We start from the raw sequence: 24343 nt of genomic DNA on the forward strand, positions 1-24343 counted from the left end.
ATTGGCCACAATCCAGGAAGGAATTAACAGGCAACTTTGGAACTTTAACCCTGAGACTGAGTTTGTCTTGGTTGAGAGTGTAAACTCACCCAGTCCATCGTACCTAGCCCTTTCCAGACCAAATTGGACCTCATGTCCTGTCAACTATTTTGCCGTCTACTCCACGAATAACTAGAGCAGGATGTTGGCATTTGATAATTCCACAATTTTTCTTGAGATAGATTACAGGATCATGAAGTTCAGAGCTAGAAGGGACTCTACAACTCACCTAGTTCAACTCCCTAATTTGCAGATGAGGAAACTGAGGCTCTCAAAAGCAAAGTGACTTGCCCAAGGTCATACAGATTTTAAGAAGTATAAATGGGTTTTAAGCAGGTACAAATCTAGTACTCTTTCCATTATACTACTGTGCCTCAGTTGTACTCTACCACAGTGCCTCATTTTGTAGTCTCATTTTTCAAATGGATTATAATTTCAGTATAGAGACAATTTCTGAAGATAAACAGAAATTATTCTGTTAGTATTTATGAAAAAATACAAAAATAAAACATTATATGAACTACTTTCCTACAGGAACTTATATCCAACTGGGTTTAGGGTTGTAAGATTTGTGTATATATATATATATATGTATATATATATATATATATATATACATATATATATATATATATATAAAGATATTACAAAATGAAGTTTAATAGAGGTAATGAAGGTTTAGGGAAGTGTCCAACAAAGAAGTGGTTCATGTGCCGAGCCTTTTGAAGGAAGAGAAAGATATTAATAGTAGATAGAGATGAAGAGGGAATGCATTTTCAGTATGGGAGATGATCTGTTTTAATGTATAGCAGGGGGATAAAGGTAGCTGTTTATTTTGGCTGGAATGAAGAGTATGAAATTAAACAAAAATGGTTACATAGAAGCATAATAAGGGAAGCATTTGAATAGACTAGGGAGTTGGTTCTTGTTCTTAGAGGCAACAGAGAGCAACTGAGCTTTTGATCTGGAATGTTGTGGTCAAATCTATACTTTTTCCTAGAAAGACTTATTTGGGCAGGGATGGATTACAGAGGGGATTGTTGTGAGAGGAGGAGACACTGAAGACAGAAAGATTAATTATTAGTTTTCTATAATAGTTCAAGTGATAAGGGACTTGAAATGGCAGATGAGAATAGAAAGAAGGGGATGAAGGCAAGAGACGTTTTAGAAGTCAAATGAACAAAACTCAGCAACTATTTGGATTAAGGAAACTAAGAAAAGGCAATAATCAAAGGTAATTTTAAGATTATGAATATAGAACGAGGGTGGTTTTCTTCAAGGAAATAGTCATTTTCTCATATTTTATATATTATCTGTTTCTCTTATTAGTCACAGTTTTTAGATAGGAATAAGTATTCAGACATAAAGAGGATTGAGTAATTCAGTGAGCCAAAATGAATTTTTGATGGAAAGTACAGTTCAAGGTATTTAATTTTCTACCCATTTGTTTTTTCATTTTCATAAACCGAATTTGTCATTCAACGTGTACTTAACCTTTATATACTTATGAAGTCAACAAGCAAGCCCTAATTGATTTGAAAGCATTGCATATTTGTAGCTCTAGAAGAGATAGTTTCTTATCCTAGAGGCAGCAGGGAGCTGTAGAGATTCTTGACTTCTGCCAATTATTGAGTAAGACTTTAGCTTTCATTTCTTACAGGTCTAAGAATTCATATGTGGGAAAGATTTACACAATGTAAGTTCCCCATATAATTATTCAACATATCTTCTACCTTGATTCTGAGAATTGTTGCTTTGTGACTTCACTTTGTTAAGAAGCAGTAATTTTTTTTCTAGGCTTAATAACTACTTTGTACAGATTATTCTAGTCAGATTTTTATCCAGTTACTTAATGGCTATTTAATTATTCCCTCTTCCATTGCCTAATGTTCTCTCTCAACTATTAAGCAGTTCTTTATGACTATGACATTAGCCTCTCTTTGTGCCTCCCTCTGGACCCTCTGCTTACTAATCTTAGCCACAAACTTTTACAGTTGACAGAATTAGGTTGTTAAAATGTTAATATATTTCAGCATAATAAGAAAATGTAAAAACTTAAACATCAAAATTTGTGAGGAAATCAGGAAGTCTGAAGTCACTGCCTTCATAGATGTTCATAATTTTTCCCCCTCTACATTTGCTATTTCCTTTATAGGCCCTTCATGAATCATAGAAAGGATTAATTGACATTAGACAGAACTTCATCCTACAAAAACTCTAAAATGAAATCATTCAGTCACTGCATTACTTTGTCATATTTATACACCAAGCTTTATCAATTCTCTGTGAAAATCAGTCTTGATTTTTATTCTCCATGTATGTGTGTGACAAGATTCATTTGTGTTCTACTTAATCCTGATTTTTAGTTATTCCATATTTTTCACTCCATGATTTTACCACTCTAACTTTTGTTTTCCATCTATTTCACATCATTAGATGTGAAAAAAGGTAAATTCAGCAGTTTGATTTCAGGGTTCTTCCTTGTAGAATTCATTATGATGGGGAGGGCCAAGATGCTCCAGGATTGTTAGTTTGTTTGTTGCATTTTCAGACCCAGGTCAGAGTAAGGCAGTGTGGGGTAGGGATGCAAATATCAGAGAGAAAAGCAGAGAAAGCAAAAACCACAGTTTCACATTTTTATTTATGTGTCCTTTATATGCTTGCCTCTCTCAGACACATTAAACAATACATTCATTTTGCATACATTTAGTTAGGAGCCTGGTACAGTGGAAGAAGGACTCAATTCAAATCTGGGTTCAAATGTTGCTGTCACTCCTTGCGTACCCCATTCCCCTCTGTGGATCACTTTTCCCCTGCCTCTTTTTTGTGTTGTTTCCCCCCATTAGATTGTAGACTTCCTTTAGGGCAAGGATTGCCTTCCTTTTTTATTAATTGTATTCCTAAATCCTAGCTCAGGGTCTGGGCACACTGTAGGTGCTTAAGAAATGTTTATTGGATTGGACTGGAAGAAAATAAATGTCTGATCCAGTTGCAGTGAAAAATATAATTGCCTGGTTGGGGCAGGAATAGGAAGGTTTCTTATAGCAAGTAGTATTGAAATTGTGTTTTAAAAGATAGATGGTAATAAAATAGATAGAGAAGAGAAAGAAGAATGTTCCAAGCCCCAAGAGTAGCGCAAGCAAAGTCAAAGCAAGGAAAGTCGAAGGATGTATTCAGGGAATTTTGAACAGTCCAGTTTGTCTGGAGTATAGATAATGTGGATGAGATGAATAAGAGATTACTCCGAGAATGTATGGTGGTGTCAGATTGTGGAGAGCATTCTGTTTGAACTTTATTAGGAAGTGGGGAGTCACTAGATATTTTTGAGCAGGTATATGCAAAGGGAAAAGGTTATTTTAGAACTGTGTAGAATGCATTGGGAAGGCACAGACCTGAGTTCAAATAAAGCCTCAGACACTTACAACATGTATGACCCCAAAAAAGTCACTTTCCCTGTTTCCCTTAATCTGCTGGAGAAGGAAATGGCAAAGCACTCCACTGTCTTTGCTAAGACAGTATTGGTTTGCTGTGGTTCACAGAGTCAGGAAGGTCGGGACACAAACTGAATGAAACAATAGCAGAATGAATTGGAGAGAAGAGCAAAGGCAATATAACTTGCTGTCTAGCTGTTGTGATAGTTCAGACAGGTATTTAAAAAGGTCTGACTAATAAGGTGATAGAAGGGGGAATAGAGAAGACAGGAGGAATGATCCTTTAATATCAGAATGAGTAGGTGATAAACAATTCATCCTTTGCCCTTCTGTGTTAATCCTAGTGCTCTCCTGCCTTTCTCATGCAATAAAATTTCTCCCTTTAAATTCTTTGTGGCTTTTCTGATGATGCCATTAGACCCACTAATTTTTATTGATTGTGTGTCATCTCTTTGGGTGATATGGAACTGAAACTTCCTACTCAATTAAAAAAAATTGTTATTGAGCAATTGCATCAAAGAATCATAGATTTAAATTTGAAAGAACCTTAGAGTCCATCTAATTCAATTCTTAAATATTTTGGAGTCTTGGAAAACCAAAAGCTAGAGACACTAAAGATGTCACTGGAATCACAAATGTTAGAAATGATTAACTTGGATTTGAACCCAGGTCCCCTGACCCAAACCTAGCACTCTTTTGTACCATATAAAGGGAACTTTCCCTATCAGTCCAATCAGATTAGATTTGGATCTACTTTTTTAAGAAACTTAAAAAATTCTGCTATAAAAAATACCACTCTTGCCAAACTAACACAGTAGCAACTTAAGACATTCTCTTTTCTTCTGAAATCCACAACACTCCCCTTTCCGGCTTTCTTCTCAGCAAAGGACATTGTCTTCTGTTTGACTGAGCAATGAAGGCTAGCCTCTTACTCCTTAACTTAAAAACCCTCAACATTATTCTTCAGTTTCTCCTCTTTGCTCTAAGATTTAGAGAAAATCTTTTCTCCTTTTTCTTTCTTATGGCCAGTCCCATTTTCCTATCTTCATCCATTCACATTGGCTGTCTCTTATGCCTGGGATAATCTCCCTCCTTATCTCTGCCTTCTAGGATCCCTACCTTTTCTTCAGGATTGACTCCTGGTACCATTCCTTTCACCCCAAGGGAGTCTTTACCAACCTCCATAGATCTAAGTGTTTTCTTCCTCTTGAAATTTCTTTGAATTTGCTTCTTTGTGTATGTAATACATTCCTCCATTAGAATATAATTTTTTGTGAGCTTATAGCATTTTTCTTTGTAACTCTTGTAATGAACTTAGTGCCTGTCTTGTAGTGAACTTTAAATAAAAGTTTTTTTTAATTGAAATTAGTTAATATTTTTATTATGCCCCTTCCCTTATCAAGATTTTGATAACAAATTTCTAAAATATAATTTAATCTGTAAATTTTTCATAAAAAAGTTATGATGGATTAAATTGCTGGAACAATTTTCACTTGGAATACAATAAAATGTTATTTCTTAGTATGTGGGAACAGAACTTTTTTTATTGATTCGCAGGAGAAAAACAGTTTTGTTTTTTCCCCCTTCTCTGGGAAATTTCATCTCGAGAATTGTCTGCCACCAAACAAATTCTTTTTGCCATAAAAAGAGGTATAGCAGTAAAATGTCACTAATGAAGCAAGGATTGAAGATTAAAGGGGAATGTGGCTAGTCTCAAAGACTAAGGATTAAAAGAATGCTGTCTGTCTTGCTGAAATGGGGGGATCAAAGTAGACCTTGTTCCACCATGGAACCTGTCATTAATGTTCTCTGACTCCTGTTCCTGTTCTATGGGTCTTTTCTGACTGCTTCCATTGGATAGGTCTCCTCTTGGTGTCACCCAGGGGAGGTTGAGGAAAACAGAACAATGGGGCACATAGCCTAATCCAGTTCAAATAAGGGAATGAGTGAAAGAAATAAAAGACTTATTGTGGTCTTCTTGTTGACATGGTGATGCCATTCATCTTTTGTATCATGCTAGTGATAATTCATTATCTCAAAAAAAAACTCACCAACAGCCCCCAAATCAATTTCTTCTTGATATATTAGACCACTGCATTATATACTTGTACAAATTTCTCTTTCCTTCAGAAATCTAATTTTAAATTTATTTTTTTCTTTAAAAAAAGAAATAGTATATTTTCATATAACAAAAATGCATAGTTTTTAAATAATTAGGAAAATTGGCAGGAGGACTTAAGAAATGCTGTACTTATAGAATTCTATGGAATATCCAAAATATCCAGTATTTGGGGTTGTAAATAATAAAGACATACTTTAAGTGTATTTTCTTATTTTAAAATATATTTCTAAATATTGTAGTGGCCAAGATGGTCCAACTTATGACTTAGAAATGTACTTTAGGAAAAAAAATGTAGGGACTATCCATTTTCCTAAAAAGTCACTGAACAAGACAAATAATATTCATTTTAATATCCTGATTTTTATGCAGAAAATTTACTTTATACATTTTTCTTAAATCAATTCACCAGCAAAAAAATGAGAAGATTCCTCTTTTCTCTTTTTTTAATAGTCAAATAATTACTTGGAAATCTAGACCTTTTTTCCTTCTTGTTTTTTTTACCTGGGAGTAGCTTTTATCATAGGAGGGTACAGCTTTGACACTTTTATGTTTCTGTCACCAATGTTTATATTTCTTAGAATCTCAGGAAGACTCATATTTTTTACTACTGACACTGTATGGACTAGAGCTCCTGCTATATCAGTCTTGAGTTTCTTGAACTTATTTTATGCATCAACTTGAGTAACAATTTCATCATGTTTGCCTCCTAAACCATAGTGTAGTGGATAGAGAACTGGCCTTGGAGGCAGGAGGACTAGAGTTTGAATCTGATCTCAGACAACTGACATTCACTAGTTGTGTGACTCTGGGCAAGTCACTTAACCCTGACTACCTGACATACAGAGGCATCTCCTATCACCTTGATTCTTTTCTGCCCACTGGATCCAAATGGCTGTGGAGGAGAAAATGAGACTGATTACTTAGCACGGCAACTCCGCCTGTCAAATTGCTTGTCATGGCATCACTTCCCTGATGTCATGGTCTTCTTCGAAAATGAAGGACAAACATCATCTCTGCCATCACCATTTTTATCTGAATATTGTAGACCTCATCCTATATGAAAAATTAACTTCTACTCAAAGATATTTTTTTAAAAAATCTTGTCTAGTTTTCCACAAATACTTGTAATGCATTTAAAATGCCAAATTTGCTTTCTGAAAAAGTCATTTTTGAAATCAAAACACAATGTGGCAAAATTTATGTAAATAAGTTTTTTGTCAGATCTACTTATTAGCAGGTCTCTCTTTAGGAAATAGCAAATATTTTTATTTTGTTAAATACCAAATGAAAAGTTTCTTTAATTTTTGTTGCTGTGTGTTTTCAACATAAGACTGGAGTTCCACATGATGATGAAAATTGCTTTGGTCACGGTGGAGCTTAGGGCTTGAGGTGGAGTATAATAGGAAACCAGATAAGCTTTTCTGCTTCAGTTATTTTCCTTAATCTATGTATATGATCCCAAACAACAGACTTTCCACTCTTTGTGGAAGCTCAAGCCTCTGACATATATCAAGAGATAGACTTGGCCTAATCTGCCAAAAGATCCTTTCCTCCATGTAGTTCGTGAAGCTGTGCCTAGACTTAGAATTGGCCCAATAAACCAGGAGGCTTCTTTGTCCATTTTCCAATAGTTTAGCTTATTGGAAAGAACAAAGGAGTATGAGTCAATAGACCCTTGGTTCTAGTCCTCACTCCTCAGCTTCTAGGTTTGTGACCAGAGGTAAACAAGCTAATTAACCTTTTTCTAAAATGGAATAATAATTCCTAGACACCTCATCATAGATGCATTCTCAAGATAGACCAAGATAATGTATAGCTTTGAAAGCTATAAAGCACTTTATACTATAAGGCATTATTGTTATTAAATTGTCAAGAGTTAGGAGTTCGGATAATGACAATAATGACAATTCCCTATTTGCCAATATCTTACACACCTGAATATAGAGACAATGTTACGAACAATAAGACATAGACAGACTGTGGAGAAATCGGTAGAAAAACTTGGAAGCAGAGAAAGCTTAGCAGGTTCTGAGATGAGCACGTAGGGAGAGGTAAATTGCTCTTTTGCTATGTCGCTATTATCTTGCCATAACCATCAGAGTAAGTTAGTATTGTTTAAAATCGAGCTTTGAAATAGTTATGGATAACTCCATCCAGTAGAAGTGAGAGAGTTGACTCCAAGGGAAAAAGTTATTTTCTGAGTTATAGCATTATGACCAGAGTAAAATTACCTTATAGACTATTTGTTATGGGGTCAATTGAAATCAGAAGGAGGATCTGATAAAGGTAGACAATACCACACCCCTGATGTAATAAGATCCATGCAGAAAAGGAACATAGCATGATGGTTAGAACTCTGGACTTGGGGTGGGAAAGACCTGGGTTCAAATCCCATTTGGACATTTACTAGTTGTGTTATTCTAAGTAAATTACTTAAGCTTTTCTGTGCCTCAGTTTCCTCATTTTTGAATTGAGGTGGTAAAATGAGCACCTACCTCAGAGAGTTGTTGTGATATTCAACCTTAAAACTTTCTATAATATAGACTTTTATTATTATCATCTTATTATTACTATATTATCTAGTCACTCAGGAACTTCTAAGTTCCATGTTTTTCTCTAGCACTTTGATGATGTTTGGTATCAAAAAATAAACTGGAAGCAGATAAGTCAAACTGATGACATTAGACTACTTCCTTTTAAGTTCTCTGAATGTTGTTAATATTTAATATCTTTTTCCATTCTGTCTTTCTAGTGTCTCACTTCAATCAAAGAATTATAAACCTTTAGAACTGAAAGAAAAAACTAAGAAGATATTATTTAGTCCAGTTTCTTTCTTTTGAACATGAGGAAATAGGCTTTGAGAGCTAAAGTGACTTATTTGACTTTTGGCAGTTTGCTAAAAAATCATCCATCTGAGCCTTTTCCTGAAAGTTTTTGATGAGGAGTTAATGAGTTTCTCAAGTTTTGCTTTATTGAAGGGGTATTTAGCTTGGCCTGGGAGGATCACATTTGAACTCCTTTTTTCCTCTCCCCTCATCTCTCTCTCTCTCTCTCTATCTCTCTCTATCTCTTTTTTTGCAAGGCAAATGGGGCTAAGTGGCTTGCCCAAGGTCACACAGCTAGGTAGTTATTAAGTGTCTGAGACCAGATTTGAGCCCAGGTGCTCCTGACTCCAGGGCTGGTGCTTTATCCACTGCGTCACCTAGCCACCCCCTCCTCTTCCCTCATCTCACTAGTTCCATTGTGAGCATTTGAGATAGACCCCTGCCATAGGATCTATTGCTGCTGAATCTGACAGAGGAATTTCAACTCTGTCCTATTACTGTTCTCTTCTTGGGGGTCATTGTTGTATTTGTTTTGATTGCTTCTGAGAGTATAAAGGTTACTATCAGACATGTGTTGACTTAGTAGAGATAAGGTTCTGGTGAAAATGGAATTAGACTATTCCAAATTCTCCATCTTTGTATTTCTGTGAAGAATATTGATTAGTTCTCAGAGTCTCCTGGTGATTGCCTCCCTAGTATGAGAACTTAATTGTCAGCATTTAAAATTTTGTGCTCTTACTGCAGAGTCAAAACTGAATCATCAATATACAAGACTAACTATGGAATTATGGCTCGTGTGGTTTTTATTTTTGCTGGGTCAAGTTGTTGGGGAACAAGGAAGAGGAATGCAAGGTTAAAATTATGATATTTCCAATTAGTGCTTTACTTTCACTTTTTTCCCCTCCTGAAACACACAAAGGTGAGTCTAGAGGATGATTATTTTATTGGTTCAGAAGATTTTTTTAGAAAGGAAGAAATAGTTAAAGTTTTGTTTCTGCTTAATATGTAGTTCTCAAGTCACATAGTTCAAGTAAATTGGGAAACTAATTTGGATGTGGATATGGGGAATGCAAATTTTAGTTGGGTTTTCCATTATATTCTAGAAAGTTATTTCTTCTGTCAATGGAGATTAGCTCTCACTGGTAATTGGGAAATATTGGCTTTTCAAGAAATATTGGCCTTTTGTTATTTAAAGCTACAAGAGCTCTTTAACTCTTAATATTTTCTTTTACATTAGTCATTTTGAATGTTAATTAAATGTTCTCTTCACATCTTAAAATGAAAAATTAACACATATACCTAAATAAAACCATGGCTGACAGAAATAGGAACAATACCACAGGAATATATCTTTTTTTAACTCCTTGTTACGGAGTTGAATATTTAGTTTAAAATAAAGGATTAAAAAACTCATCTGATTTTTAAATAACACAATGAAGAATTTAATTTTTTGACATCTGAGATTGTTTTGGGGAGTGTAGAGGTTATTGATTCAATGTCACTTTTCCCCCTTTGATTCAGAGAACTACAAAAAGAACATTCTTTTTGGAAAGGTATGGGATGGAAGAAAAATATAATGTTATAATATATTATAGTCTTCCACTTGTATTGAACATACTCAGCAATGTCAGTGATGAGAAATTAGAAAAATTGCCACTAATTTGGAAATCAGGTAGTTTAATCATGTGATGGAATCAGTAAGAGAAATTAGTAAAGGTGGACTTGATTTTCTTTATCAATTAAATCAAAATATAAAATATTGGACTAGTATGACTTTGAAATCACCTTTGCTAAATACAGACAAATGAATAGCATGAACAATATCTAGAGATCCCTTCCAGATTGATCTTTCAATTGTTATTTTGGACTTAGAATACATGAGTAGAGTCCAAGTAAACTCTTCTTAGGCAGGCTTTAGTCTTCTTCCTAAAATATAGACTCTGGTCAACATTGGCATGAATCTGTTAGTTGTAGACAATTTTTTTTTCAAATATATTGAATTCTTTGGCAGTATAGGGCAGACCTTGTGCCCCAAAGGCTGACTCATTGTCACCAACATTAGTCTTCAAGGAGTTTCAGCTTCAGAACCTGCTGTCAACACACATAGGGTTCCAATTTGATTTAATCAGAAGTCTGAAAGGGAAATGAATAGAAAGAAGAGCTTGTTTCAGCCACACTTACATCCTAGTTTGACACATTGATAATAAACATGATAGATGGGCAGATTAAAGTTGTCAGACTTATCACCCTAGCGAAAAGCAGTCTGACATGGAGTAGACAGAGGACCTTACTAATAATCTGTGCACTATTCCACTTTGGCCCACAGTGTCAAGTTATTTTTTTTGCTTCATTTAACCAGGCCATGCCTAGTTTCTCAAGTGACAGTAGGAGGGAACTTGACAGGCTCTGACAATTCTTAAACTTTATTCTGTAAAATGAGAGTCAAGACTAGATGACCTTTAAGAACCCTTATAACTCTAAATACACATTCCTGTGATGTGAACAACCCACTTAGATACTGACTTGGTAAAGCATTAGTCTTCTTTTTTCAACTGCAGTTTTTCCTGATAACACTTCTAAAAGAAAGCATTGATGCTCTGTCAGCAAGGTGATGCTGGCTCTTCTCTGCTTTTTGTTCCTTTCTCAGGCTACTGATATGAACTAGCACAAGATATAGTGATACTCTTTACTTCATGACTTTTCTCATCATGGTTTTGATATATGGAAGGCAAGCAGAAGAAATTAAATGTGAAATTTTGGGGAATTTTGTGGAAACCACAGACAACACACAAAGATCAGCAGATGACACAGAGCCTGTGATCAAATACTTAACTGAAATTTTACAAATTTTACATGAGGTGTAAACACCCTATAAAAGAAAAAGAAAAAAAATTAGACTTATTCTCTGGTATGAAGGGAGGACCAAAAAAATTTATAGGGATTTTCCAGATCACTAAGTGACCCTTCCCCAGCCCCCTGCAATGTGGGAGGGATAACTGTACTACCATTAAGGGAAATAAAAATCTCATCTGAAGGCAACAAACTTGTTCCAGCAAAAAGTTTACTTACCTTGAATCATTTTCTTCAAACTTCTTTATTTCTATTATAGACACCAGCATCCTCTTGTCACCCAGGTTGACAAACCTGACTTTTCTCCACTCCACATCACATATCAACTGACAAGCCTTAATGAATCAACCTGCATAGTGTTTCTTACATATGTTCCATTTTTATATCTGCTACTTAGCCTCTTCAATATTTCTTTCTTTTGTCTCCAGTTCTCCACATATATAGACATTACCTTAGCATTGGACCTCATCTCTTTTTGCTTATGCTATTTTAGGATCCTCTTATTAGTCTCTCTCCTTTGAGTTTTTTCCATTTTTAATCTATCCTTCTCATAGCTATAAAAATAATCTTTCTAAGGCAAAGATTTGATCATGTCAATTCCCTCTCTAAAATCTGTAATCACTCCCAATTGTCTCTAGACTCGGCCTGATCAAATCATAGAATCTCAGAGTTGGAAGGCTACCTAGTTCAACCCACATCTAAAAAGATTTCAGCTTAGTGATTCAGTAGGTAGAGCACTGGGCTTAGAATCAGGAATGATGAGTTCAAATATGATCTCAGACACTTTACTAGCTATGTGACTGGATAAGTCACTTAACCCTGTTAACCCAGTTTCTTCACCTGTAAAATGATTTGGACAAGGAAGTGGCAATTCAGTCTAAGTAAACCTTAAAATGTAGTCATGAAGATATGGACACAACTAAATGATAAAAATACTAAAAAAAAATCCCTTCTACACTGTAATCAGTATGTAGTTATCCAGGTTTTGCTTAAAACCCTATATAGAAAAAGAAATCAACAACCCTTAGCATTTAAAACCCAACACAATCTAGCTCCAGATGACTTGCCAGATTTTTCATTCTTCTGCTATCATCTGCTTTATATTCCAGCAAAGCTTGTTAGCTATGTTTCTCAGCATTCCATTTCCCATTGCTATTCTTTTGCTCTGATTGTCTCCTATTCCTGGAATTCATTCCTTCTTCGTCTCAACTTTCTGAATCTTCCTCTTCCTTCAAGATTCAACTAACATATCAATTCCTATGAAAACCTTTTCCTGAACACCAGTTTTCATCTTCCTCAAATTATCTTGTATTTGCTAATCTGTGTACCCATTGTATCTCACTCTTCATCAGAATTTAAGATTCTTGAGGGTAGGGACTGTTTCTTTGTTGCCTTTGTATCTTCAGGGAACACTTTCTAGACACATTCTAGGGAACTTAACAAACATGATCCTCAAGTCACTTGTCTGAGATTTTACCTCCATTGTCAATGAGTTTTTTCCTTTGGAATATGCTGAAAGTCACATGAATAACATAATTCATTTGTAACTAGACTTCTCAAAAGTTCTTTTTTTTCATAGAGAAGGGTTATGACACGAGCTTCAGAATGCTTTTTTCCATAGCTTACAGTCAAATAAGATTGAGAAAGTACAAGTTAAGTCTTATTAGCAAAATTATTGAACAGATATTTTATAAGAACTTAGAAATGAATGACGGAGCTGGAGTAGGCTCAGATAACAATACTAGTCAAATTATTTCATTTTTGGATAGAATTGCTTATTATTAGGTGAGTAGAACATTATACTCATGATATTTTTTGATTTCAGCAGCATCTTGGTGAAGTTTTTTATAATATCCCTGTAGATAAGGTAATAATAATAATAATAATAATAATAATTAATAATAATAATAATAAATAATACTGCCCTCAAGTCCAATTCCAGAGCATTATCATTACAGCAAAGGGGCTGGGCAATTGGGCACTGTGCCCAATAAGATATGTATTGATTATGGTCATTCTTATTATTAATATGCAATATATAATTGTTAATTATTATTATTAACTATTATTCACAAATACATGATTAACTGAATTCTGACCAGGTAACTAAGTGGCAACTCCCAATAACTAGAAGTTATGATCCGAATTCAGAATCATATTTCTTCATAAGGAATGTCCAATCTGGGATCTTCTATGAAGGAAATATGGTGGGGGGGAAGAATCATACAGAATGAGAGTGCTCAGAGGGATTGTGAGTTTGCGTTTGTGGAGGAGGAACCCACACCAATGAAATAATAAACATCAAAGAATGTTAGAATGTCAATGAGAATGATAACAATATTATCATTGCTGTTATAAGACTTGTGGGCCACATGTCACTGCAGTCTTATGAACTCCTTAATTACTGAACAGTAAATTCTTAACTTCACAAAAAATTGGGCATGTCAATCAAAAAGGAATTTTCCTCGTGTTTTACATTATTCTGTCTGTGGTCATGATCTATTATATGTTTTTATTGACAATTTGGGTGATATATTTGATTTTTTGCAAGAGGATACTACTTGTGTGCTTCTCCCCATCATGTTTTACAGATTACTTTATGATCTACAATGGTGTTGTCCTTAGCATCCATATCTTTCCATTTGGCAGAGCTCAACTGTTTGGTGATAGAGCTGGTTCTGGGCATTTGGAGGTTCTTCACGTGGTTTCGCAGAAGTTAAATTGCTTAGGGATGCAGTTAGGTGGCAGAGTAGATAGAATGCCAGGCCTGAAATCAGAAAGTCCTGAGTTCAAATTCTACCCCAGAAATATTGTACCTCTGTGACCTTGGACCTGTCATTTAACCCTTTTTGACTCCATTTTCTCATCCATAAAAATGAGTTGGAGCAGAAAATGGCAAACCATTTTAGTATCTTTGCTATGAAAACCTCAAATGGCATTACAAATAGTCATTCATGGTTGAAATGACTGAACAACAACAAAACTTCCTAGAAAATGTATAGACAATGTTATTACTTTATTGCTTTTCCAAGATTACAACTGTTGTCATTTTATATAATGCCTCTCCATCTTTCATTTTTTTCTTTTAACTGGTTATGTATTTATTTATTTAGAATCAGCATTGCCAATTTCCTTCCTAAAATGTTTTTCCTAGAATTGAACACAGTTTGCTAGATGCCATCTAATCAGTGTAGAGTAGAGTGGAAATATCACTTCCCTTTTCTTTTAACAATGCCTCTTTTAAGGCTAAGTTGTTTTGGCTGACATAATATACTATTGACTAATATGGAAGCTGCGGTTCACTAAAACTTTTTTTCAGACATACACCAGTGGAGTTGTTGCAAGTCTTATTTGGAAATTACTTTTTACATGATGAAGTTCATCTAATATTCCATCATTGAAAGTACCTATAGTTAAATTAATGTTCCAGCTAGGCTAAATTGTGATTTTCATATTCTCAATCATTTTTCTATCATTCTACTATGATCAATAATGGAATCAAAAAGGCTGGGTCCTAGACTTAGGGCCAATTTGTATTTTTAACTGTTTCATGAGTTGCTGTGGGAAAAAATCACTTACTAATAGTCTGTCTTCTAGTAATGATATTTGAATGTAACAAGTGTCTCCTCTGGATTAAAGATGCAGTCTGTCAAGCTCATGATCAGAAAGAAACTTTTGGCACAGTGTCCAATTACTCAACCCCTTTGCCATGATGATAATGCTCTGGAATTGGACTTGAGGGTAGATTTCCCTTCATTTCTTCTGTGAGTTAGATAATGCAATAGATAGAGCACAGGGCTTAGAAGAAGAAAACCTGAGTTCAAATCTAGCCTTAGAGATTAGCTACCTTGGGCAAGTTGTTTAGTCTCTATTTACTTCAGTTTTCTCCTCTGTAAATGAAGTTAATCTCCCAGGGTTGTTGTGACCATCAAATGAGATAATGTTTGTAAAGAACTTAACATTGCCAGACATATAGTAGTTATTATATAAGTGCAAGCTATTATTAGTATTAGTGTTATTGTTATCATTCTCATTGACATTATAACATTCTTTGATATTTATTATTTCATTGGTGTGGGTTCCTCCTCCACAAATGCAAGATCACAATCCCTCTGAGCATTCTCATTCTATATGATTCTCCCCCCCCCATATTTTCTTCATAGAAGATCCCATATTGGACATTCCTTATGAAGAAATATGATTCTGAATTCAGATCATAACTTCTGGTTATTGGGAGTTGCCATTTAGTTACCTGGTCAGAATTCAGTTACTCATGCATTTGTGAATAATTGTTAATAATAACAATTAACATATATATTGCATATTAATAATAAGAATGATCATAATCAATACACATCTTATTTTAAGGTTTGCAAAATATTCAGCATCCATTGTCTCATATGAACCTCACGATGACTCTTTGGGAAAGGGACTATGTATAATGTATATATTTCCTCCACTTTGTAGATGAGGAATAAATGACTGAATCTGAAGGCATAAATGACTTAATAATTCCCACGTAGCTAGTCAATATCAGTAGTCTGATTTGATCCTTGATCTTCTTGACTCTGAGTCAAGTCTCTTATTTTTTTTCCAAGAAAGAGAAGGATTCCAAAAGGTAGAAATGTGGGGAATGGGAATTCTAAGCATGTGGGGACAAATCGGATGAATTCATGGAGGGAGAAGTGGGTGTCAACTGCTCCTAGTGTCAATTCATAGTCTTGTTGGGTTTAAAATGAATGATTACAGAAAATAGGTTGGAGTCAGATAATACAGGACTTAAAATGTCAAGCTTATTTTTGTCCTGGAGGTAATGAGGGTCTATTGAAGATTTTTGAACAAAGAATTGACATGTTCAGATTTGTGCCTTAAAATTATTTTGACACCTGGTTGAAGAATGGATTGGAGAAGGGTGAGATTAGATGTAGAGATACAAATAGGATTGTATCACAGAAGTCCAGGAAAAAGGATGATGAAGGACTTAATGAGGGTGGTGGGCATGTGAGAGGGAAGGAAGTGTATAAGAGAAATTTCTCATCAACAAGTCTTAGCAATTAATCTTTGCAGGGAATTCAGGAATTGGAGAGCCAAAGATGAAGATACTATGAATTGTAATTCATTTGTCTAGATCACATTGTTAGTGCATTATCTGTTTGTTGCTGAGTCATTTGGAAGTTTGTACCCTTTGCACCTGGAAAGTACAAGAATGACACCCACATCAGTTTCCCTCCAACTCACTTCATCTCACATTCCAATTTGGTGGGAATTTGCTTGTTCTGTTTAAAGATTTCCTCTTCAGCCAAGCAGACATGTGGCCATGGCACAGTGGGAAATTGATTAATTTTGTTTCAGGCCACCTTCTGCCTTTGAAATCATATGTGACTAAAAAACCCTCCGCTCCTGACAAAACACAAAGTGAACATGAACAGGAGTCGTGGGTGGGCTGTGAAACAAAGCAATGTTAACTGGAAACTGCAGCCAGCTGAGATGGATGGGAGTTCTCTCTTTACCACTAGGACAGAGTTGGCACAGGGACTTGAAAGCAGTTTGCATTGCTGAGGGTTTCCTTTGGGCATTTCTGTCTCTGCTCTTCTTACCCATTACTTCATTTATATTAGTTGAGAGACCATATACTTCTCAGGCACTTAGTCAATAAGCTTTATTGAATGTTTGCTATGTGCTTTCCACTATTCAGAGATTTTCTGCGGAGAAGGGAACACTGATTTTAGAGAGTCTGCAGTTTCATTGGAATCTGCGTTAAGAGGTGGGTAATGGAAACAGGAAAAATAATAATATTGGTATGAACAACATAGACATGAAAAAATTATGTCTGTTGGGAATATGCTTTAATTAGAATCCTGTTTGCACTTTGGTTGTCAAGAGTAATAATTTGTTTGTCTTAAGAAAAACCCTTGCTGCTGCTGAGTGCTTGTTATGAGTAAAATTTAAAACTTCTGGTTTTAAGTTTGCTTTTCACTGATCATTTTATTGAAATAAATCTGAAAGAATGCAACCACTCCTTACTTTTGAAGGTTGATCCTTGATATTAAATTTTAAACTTCAATGTGGGTAGTAGTCAGGGAAGTTTTTGTCAGAAAAGTCAGCATAATTCCACTTCCCTGTTTTTCTTCCAATTGTCGTATGTGCAAGAAGATTCAAATGTCAATCTCCAGTGGTTTTAAGTCAGAACACTTTCCCCAGCACCAGAGACATGTAATCTCACCTTTTGTATGGCATAGAAAAGGTTCAGTCATCTCTGCTCATATCCATGTCAAGGAGTTATCATGGCAGTTAAGAAGATGATGACAGATTTCCAAAAAGACCTGTTACAACAGTTTGGACAGATGTGAAATGATGGGTTGTATATTTCCCATTAAAGGCTTCTCTGATAATATTATGTCAGCTATGGGCAATGCCACCCCCCTCCCTCATCTACTTTTACTTAGATAATGTTAAATGCAGAATAAGACTTGCCTGTTCTTATTTTGATGAGTGGAGAGTGGTTCATATAGTTGGTAAAGCTTGCTTACACTATGGCTTAATGGTAAAAGGGCATCAATCTTGCTAAAATGGTGACCCAAGCATAGTATCTTCTAGTGTGTAAACTTCAGGGAGAATGAAACTCACTGTGTCAAACAATACCCATATTTGACTTTGTTTTTTATTTTGTTTTATTATTGTTTTTTTTGTTTGTTTGTTTTTAGTTCAACATCTTTATTTAGGGTGGTTATATGTTGGACTGGTTTAGTTTGAATCTGTTGTAGGAATACAAAACAAATGAAGACAAATAGACCTGCCCCTGAAATTCTTGGATTAGTTTTATAACACTCAGTGGTTTCTAGAAAGTTAATATTTTTTCTTTTCCAATTTTTTCAGGCTTATATACTGAATTTTAAATGACTTTATCATTTAAAGTCATCTGAAGAACAATGATCCCTTTTTGCATCTTTGAAATGTATTTATTTTTGTGGAGTATAGAATAGCATGATAAAGGTTTATGGTGATCATGGAGTCATATATAAAATATTAATGGTGATTTGGAAGTGGAAATGCACAGAGTTATAGAGAACTGCTAAGATGGTCTATGGACCTTCACTTTTACTATTTCAAAAAGACTTCCAAATGTTTCCACCTAGACCTTTTGTAGAAATATCTTAGAAGATCAATTGAACAAAGCAAATGACCAGTTCATGGGGATGAAAACAGAAAAGAACCTGATATATCTAAACAGAATGAAAAACAATTTAATAAGAATTGGGAATAGGAGAAAAGGAAGATGATAAACATTATAAATTATTCTTGAGTGAGATTTAGTATTATTTATTTTTGTTAAGGAAAAGAAGGTTCCTTCTGGCTCCCATTATGGAAATTACATGAGAAAGAGGTAGATCACTGGATATGAGCTTGCTCTGATGCTTTTATGCCTTCATAGAAGAGCCTAATTGGAAAAATACTATTTTTTCCCTTGAGATATGAGAGCTTGACTCATCTTTTTTTTGGGGGGGGGCTGAAATAATCATGTTCCTAACCAGTTCTCTGCATTGGAGTTATCAGGTTAATCATAAAAATGCCAAGCAGCAACACTGTTCAAAGACTTGAGAATAATAAGAATGGAGAAAAGAGGGTGGGTGGGTGGGTAGGGTGTGAGTTACTTCATTTAATGAAAGTCTTTGAGGACTGTATCAGTAGAAAATGATAGTGTAAATTAAAATGCAGATTTCTCATGTGTTTTTCTTTTAATTATTCTAGCACCAAAAAGGCTTTGTCTAAACAGAACAAAACCTGTTATGCATCATGTCAGAAGAGTTTTGGAGTTGCTCTGAGGACAGTTTTGCATTTTTAAATATCACATTATCTTTGGATTAGTGTTAGCTTATGACCTTGGCTTTCAGGAAGTGTTTTGACAGCTGACAATGATAATGGTAGATCTCATTTCCATGATAAAATATGTAGTGTCAGTGGTGATACTGTAATAAAAATAAAATAAATATTGGTTGTAGTCTCAAAGCTACCTTTGTCTTTATAATTATATACAGTCTCATTTGGAAAAATGTGAAACATTTTAATTGCCAAATTAACAACACAGGCACAATCCTTTAGGTGGAATCTTAATGCATTTTGACACTCTGACTTTTTGTAATTCCTGTCAGTATTTGAACCACTGATAATTCAATTCCATGCACTGTCCATAGTCTTTGCTATGGTCTCAATTAGATGTGGAAGATTTTATGTGAGTGAAGGTGTGTCTTGCCACTGAATTTTAAAAGCACAGACATTAAGATACTGAGGTTGCATTTTAAAAAATTATTTGTGATGATAGGCCTAATTTTCATTTTTATGAATTTGTACCACTTGTAAGCATAAAGAAAATAATAAGATCCTTGAAATCAAGTATTGTGTTATTTACTTCTTTCTTAGAAGCATCTAAATGGGAAACATCTAAATGGCAGAGTGGATAGAGTACTGGCTTTAGAGTCAGGAAGATACAAGTTAAAATTATGCATGTCATTTAATGTCTGGTTACCTCAGTTTTTTCAATTATGAAATCAGGATCATAGCACCTACCTCATGGGACTGTTGAGGATCATATTGAACAGTATTTGTTAAGTACTAAGCACAGAGCCTGGAATATAATAGGTGATTAAAAAATGCTTGTTTCCTCCCTCACATCTCTTAGAATAGTGCTATACATTTGGCAGGCACTCAATCAATGGTTTTTGAATGAATGAAGTAAGTAAAGCTAATCAGCAAGTATTTATTGAATACTTAGCCTTATTCTGGATAGTATTGGATACATTAAAAAATTGACATAATCCCCACCTACAAAGAGTTTATAGTTTCATTGAGAATGGAGGATACACTCAGACCCATAATGACATTAATTAGTACAGATTGAAACCTTTCTATGAAAGCCTTTTTATCCTGTGTGATAGAATCCATATTTTTGCTCCTTATTTTTCCTGAAATCCTCTTTAAAAAAATAAAGTAGTGCACAAGTAGCTTCTCTCTAGATTTATTTCTGTTTTTGGGGTGCTGGTGTAGTACTTTGACCTTTATTATTTATCATCCCTTCAGTCTCTATATACGACTAGCTTTTCTCACTTTTCTGATCTTATTAGCTTTGACTTTTATGTCATTTTTTTGTATGTGGGTCATGCTGATTTGGTGTAAGCTACTTCACCCACTATGACTATATCTATACATATGTGTGATTATATGTATACACATATTTGTGTGTAGATATGTATGTGTACAGTGGATATGTGTAACAGACATAAGCTAAGTACACATTTGTGTTTATGTAATGTATGTGTATCATGTGTCTACACACACATATAATATGCCTTTTGGGTCACCTATAATATGAGTTTATCTGAAATGGTGGTTTTTCATGTGTCATAGCCATATAGCATTATTGGGGAAATATTGGAATTTTAAAGAGAGACTTTTGTGACATTGATCTGCTTATGATTCTTTAAAGCAATGTGGTCAAATTCAAATAGAAATGAATCCCTGAATCCTATATATTGACTTAGAAAAAGCATAAATTAAGATTAGATAGGTTGCAGAATATTTTTATTTAGTCCATTAAACATTTCCCAATTACATTTCAATCTGGCGGGATTTGTTAGACAGGCTTCCCATTTAATATCTCTAGTTAAACACTGTGGAAATTGTCAAATGCTGTCATCCCAGTCTACTCATAATCCATGGATTTGGACACATTAAAGTGCTATGAAGATGTTAGTTTTTGTTGATATTACTGCATGACTTAGGTTTAGGGACTGGACCTATGATTTTTGTTTGGTGTAAGAAACTCCTCATGAAAAACTCCTACACATGTAGATTCTCACCTTCCACTTAGTGTTGTAGGAGAAATTGAGAGGTGGGGAAGCTTGCCTAGGGTCACAAAATTGGATGTCTTACAGGTAGAACTTTAATACAGATCTTCATGGTTTCCAGGCCAGCTCTCTCTCTCCATTATGCCATGATATCTTTTATGATATGTACTTGAAACAATTTATGAGCAAGATAATATGAAACAAAATACTAAATTATGTGTTCAGACAATTAGAGAATAAGACAGTCTAATGAGAGGCTCATTCTATGGTACAGAAAATAAGTATAAAAGGAGGTTAGGGAAGGAAGAGATGAGTGTGGGTAGTAGTAATCTTCCCTTTTCTTGTCTCTCTCCCTTCTGGTTTCTTTCATGTTCATAATCAAGGAGCTAAAATACAACATTACAAGCGATCATCTCCTATGCTGCTTTTGGTATTGTTGTCAACTCTTTTGCTCTTTTAACTCTAGAGTTGGGCTTTTTAAAAGTGGCCAAGATAGAAAACTCAATATATTTGCTATGTGGGTGTTACTTTCTGAGAGATCCTGAAATAATTCCTTTCTCTCTCATATCTTGATTAATGTCACCTGAGGATGGATGTAGAAAGGGAAGTAGATAATTGTGGGACTAAGCTATAATTGTTTCTAATTCTGTGCTTACTGCTACAGAAATAGCAGTTGTAGATCTCCTCTGTAGTGGACTGTTGAGAGATATGAATTACTTGCTCATAACAAAGAATTTTCTACTCCCTATGTTGTACAGCTGTTTCTTTCTACCTTTTCTTCAGACAAAAAATGAAACTGTCCTGCTTGGGTGCAGTTGAAAGACTTTCCATGCCTTTAGATTCCCTGGTCAGCTTAATGTCTAGAAATGGGAAATTCTACAAGAATAAATGAATGTGAAATAGTCTAATATTCAAATATTATAAAAGCCTTGTTAATTTGTTGTTATATGATTTACAGATTTATGTTATGTGATTTACAGATGTTATATGATTTACAGATCTGCTCCTTACCTCAAAATCACAAGAATTCTTTCCTTAGGTGAATTTTATATGCTTAGCCATAAGGATATTATTTTAAATTCAACAGAAATATCTAGTCCCACTAATCCTGAACTCTCACACTAGATTATGTTTATTTCAAAGTCAATGAAGGCTCTGCGAGTGACCCTGATTGCCTTGAGGTAAAAGGAGGTGATCAGCCAAATTCCTCTTTCATTTCTTTCTCTGCCTCCAAAATGATAAATAAGGTTGATTCACAGGGCCTTAGACTTCATGAAGAAGTAAGTTTGTTGGATCTGTACTAAAAATGAAAAATTTTATCTTTTGGAAACTGAATATCTTTTAAAAATTTTTTATTGTTATTTGTATCTTTTGTTTTTTCATCACTTACATTTGTCAGTGTACTGTCTTCTTTCTGGCTTCTAGAAAGTTAATTCTTTTATTAAATAATAAAAACGAGGAAAAATGAAACATTATCAAAAATAGTCATCAAATTGAAAAAGTCTGTAGAGATTTTTCTTCATTGATTGTTCCTATCCTTAGTTCCTCTCCCTTTCCCTTCCTCCTCCAAAAGTGGGCAGAAGTGCTAATTGATTATCATAATTTTGTACCCTTGTTTCTTTTGTTTCATTGTTACTTTCTTTTAATTTGAATTGTTTAAGTTACATTGTAATCATGAATTTTGTAGGTGTGTTTCTTCTTAGTATGTATTAGATTATATAGTCTTATCATGCTTCTCTTTTTTCATCATATTTATTTTTTTCACGATGAAAAAACAATACAGTCTATTCCTATAATACTATGCCAAGCCATTCCCTAATTTAAGATTATCTACTTGTGGAAACTGATATATCTTTATAAATATAATTCTCTGTCTTATATTATAAACTCTAAGTAGATGGAGTCTATCATAGCTTGATTTTGTAGTAAACATCTCAGGATTAAAAGAAAAATCCTTTTCAAAACTATAAGTCATATAGCTACTTTTGATGATGATATAAAGTGCTACATTATATTTTAATTTTTGGTTGATGTAGGAGGTATTCTTATAAAATGAGCAGCAGACTAGCCTTACTGTCAGGAGATTAGAGTTCAAATCTTGCCTCTGACACATACTGATGGTTTTTTTAGGTTTTTTTTTTTTTTTTGCAAGGCAATGGGGTTAAGTGGCTTGGCCAAGGCCACACAGCTAGGTCATTATTAAGTGTCTGAGACCGGATTTGAACCCAGGTACTCCTGACTCCAGGGCTGATGCTTTATCCACTACACCACCTAGCTGCCCCCACATACTGATTTTGATTAAATCAGACTCTTTGCTTCCTCTATGCTCTCTAAGAACTTAAGTTGTTCATTTGAAACAGTTAAGGGAATTTCTATGCCAGGTGAGATCTACAATGATGAAATTACTGGTCTAGAACTTTACAACACACACACACACACACACACACACACACACACCCTTGCCATCCCTCCTCCCCCAATCTCCTTTAAAGAGCTTCTAATAGAAGATGTTTTGATGTAAATGAAGAAAACCATTCCCTTTCACAGCATGCCTCTGGTAACTATTGTTAGTAGTGGTTAGAGATAGAAAAATAGGACTTCAGCCATTACGGAAAATAATTTGGAACTATGTCAAAGGGCAATAAAACTGTGCATATCCTTTGACCCTGCAAAACTACTATTAGGTCTGTATCATAAAGAGATCAAAGAAAAGGGAAAAAGACTCATCTGTTCAGTGATATTTATAGCTACTCTTTTTGTGGTGGCAAAGAATTGGAAATTGAGGAGGTGCCCATCAATTGGGGAATAGCTAACAAATTGTGGCATATGATTGTAATGGGACACTATTGTGTTATAAGAAATGACAAGCAGGACACTTTCAGAAAAACCTGAGAAGATGCGTATGGACTCTTGCAAAGTGAAGTGAGCAGAGAACCAAGAGAATAGAGTACACATCAATATTTTGAAGGATAATCAGTTCTGTTTCTCTGATCAAGACAATGATCCAAGACAATTCCAAAGGATCCTTGATGGAAAAATGCTATCAACCTCCAGAAAGAGGACTCGTGAACTCCGAATGAAATTTGAAGCATACTTTAAAAAATTTTTTCAGGGGCAGCTAGGTGATGCAGTGGACAGTGCACTGGCCCCAGGGGTCAGGAGTACCTGAGTTCAAATCCGGACTCAGACACTTAATAATTACCTAGCCGTGTGGCCTTGGGCAAGCCACTTAAC

The 24343-nt window shown here is 34.8% G+C and overlaps 1 protein-coding gene across 8 annotated transcripts in view; it reads left to right on the forward strand.

The window, feature by feature from the left end:
• Nucleotides 1–24343, forward strand: part of LDLRAD4 (low density lipoprotein receptor class A domain containing 4) — a 582973-nt gene that overhangs the window by 166614 nt on the left and 392016 nt on the right. For 2 of the 8 annotated variants that reach the window (XM_074207779.1, XM_074207781.1), the window contains exon 1: nucleotides 682–9336. The exons of the other annotated variants lie outside the window; for them this stretch is intronic. The gene's annotated coding sequence lies outside the window, so the exon portion shown is untranslated. Of the gene's footprint in view, nucleotides 1–681; nucleotides 9337–24343 lie in introns of those variants that run through there. 8 annotated transcript variants of the gene reach the window in all.

This window comes from Macrotis lagotis, chromosome X (assembly GCF_037893015.1).
Source record: "Macrotis lagotis isolate mMagLag1 chromosome X, bilby.v1.9.chrom.fasta, whole genome shotgun sequence".
Classification (NCBI taxonomy): domain Eukaryota; kingdom Metazoa; phylum Chordata; class Mammalia; order Peramelemorphia; family Peramelidae; genus Macrotis; species Macrotis lagotis.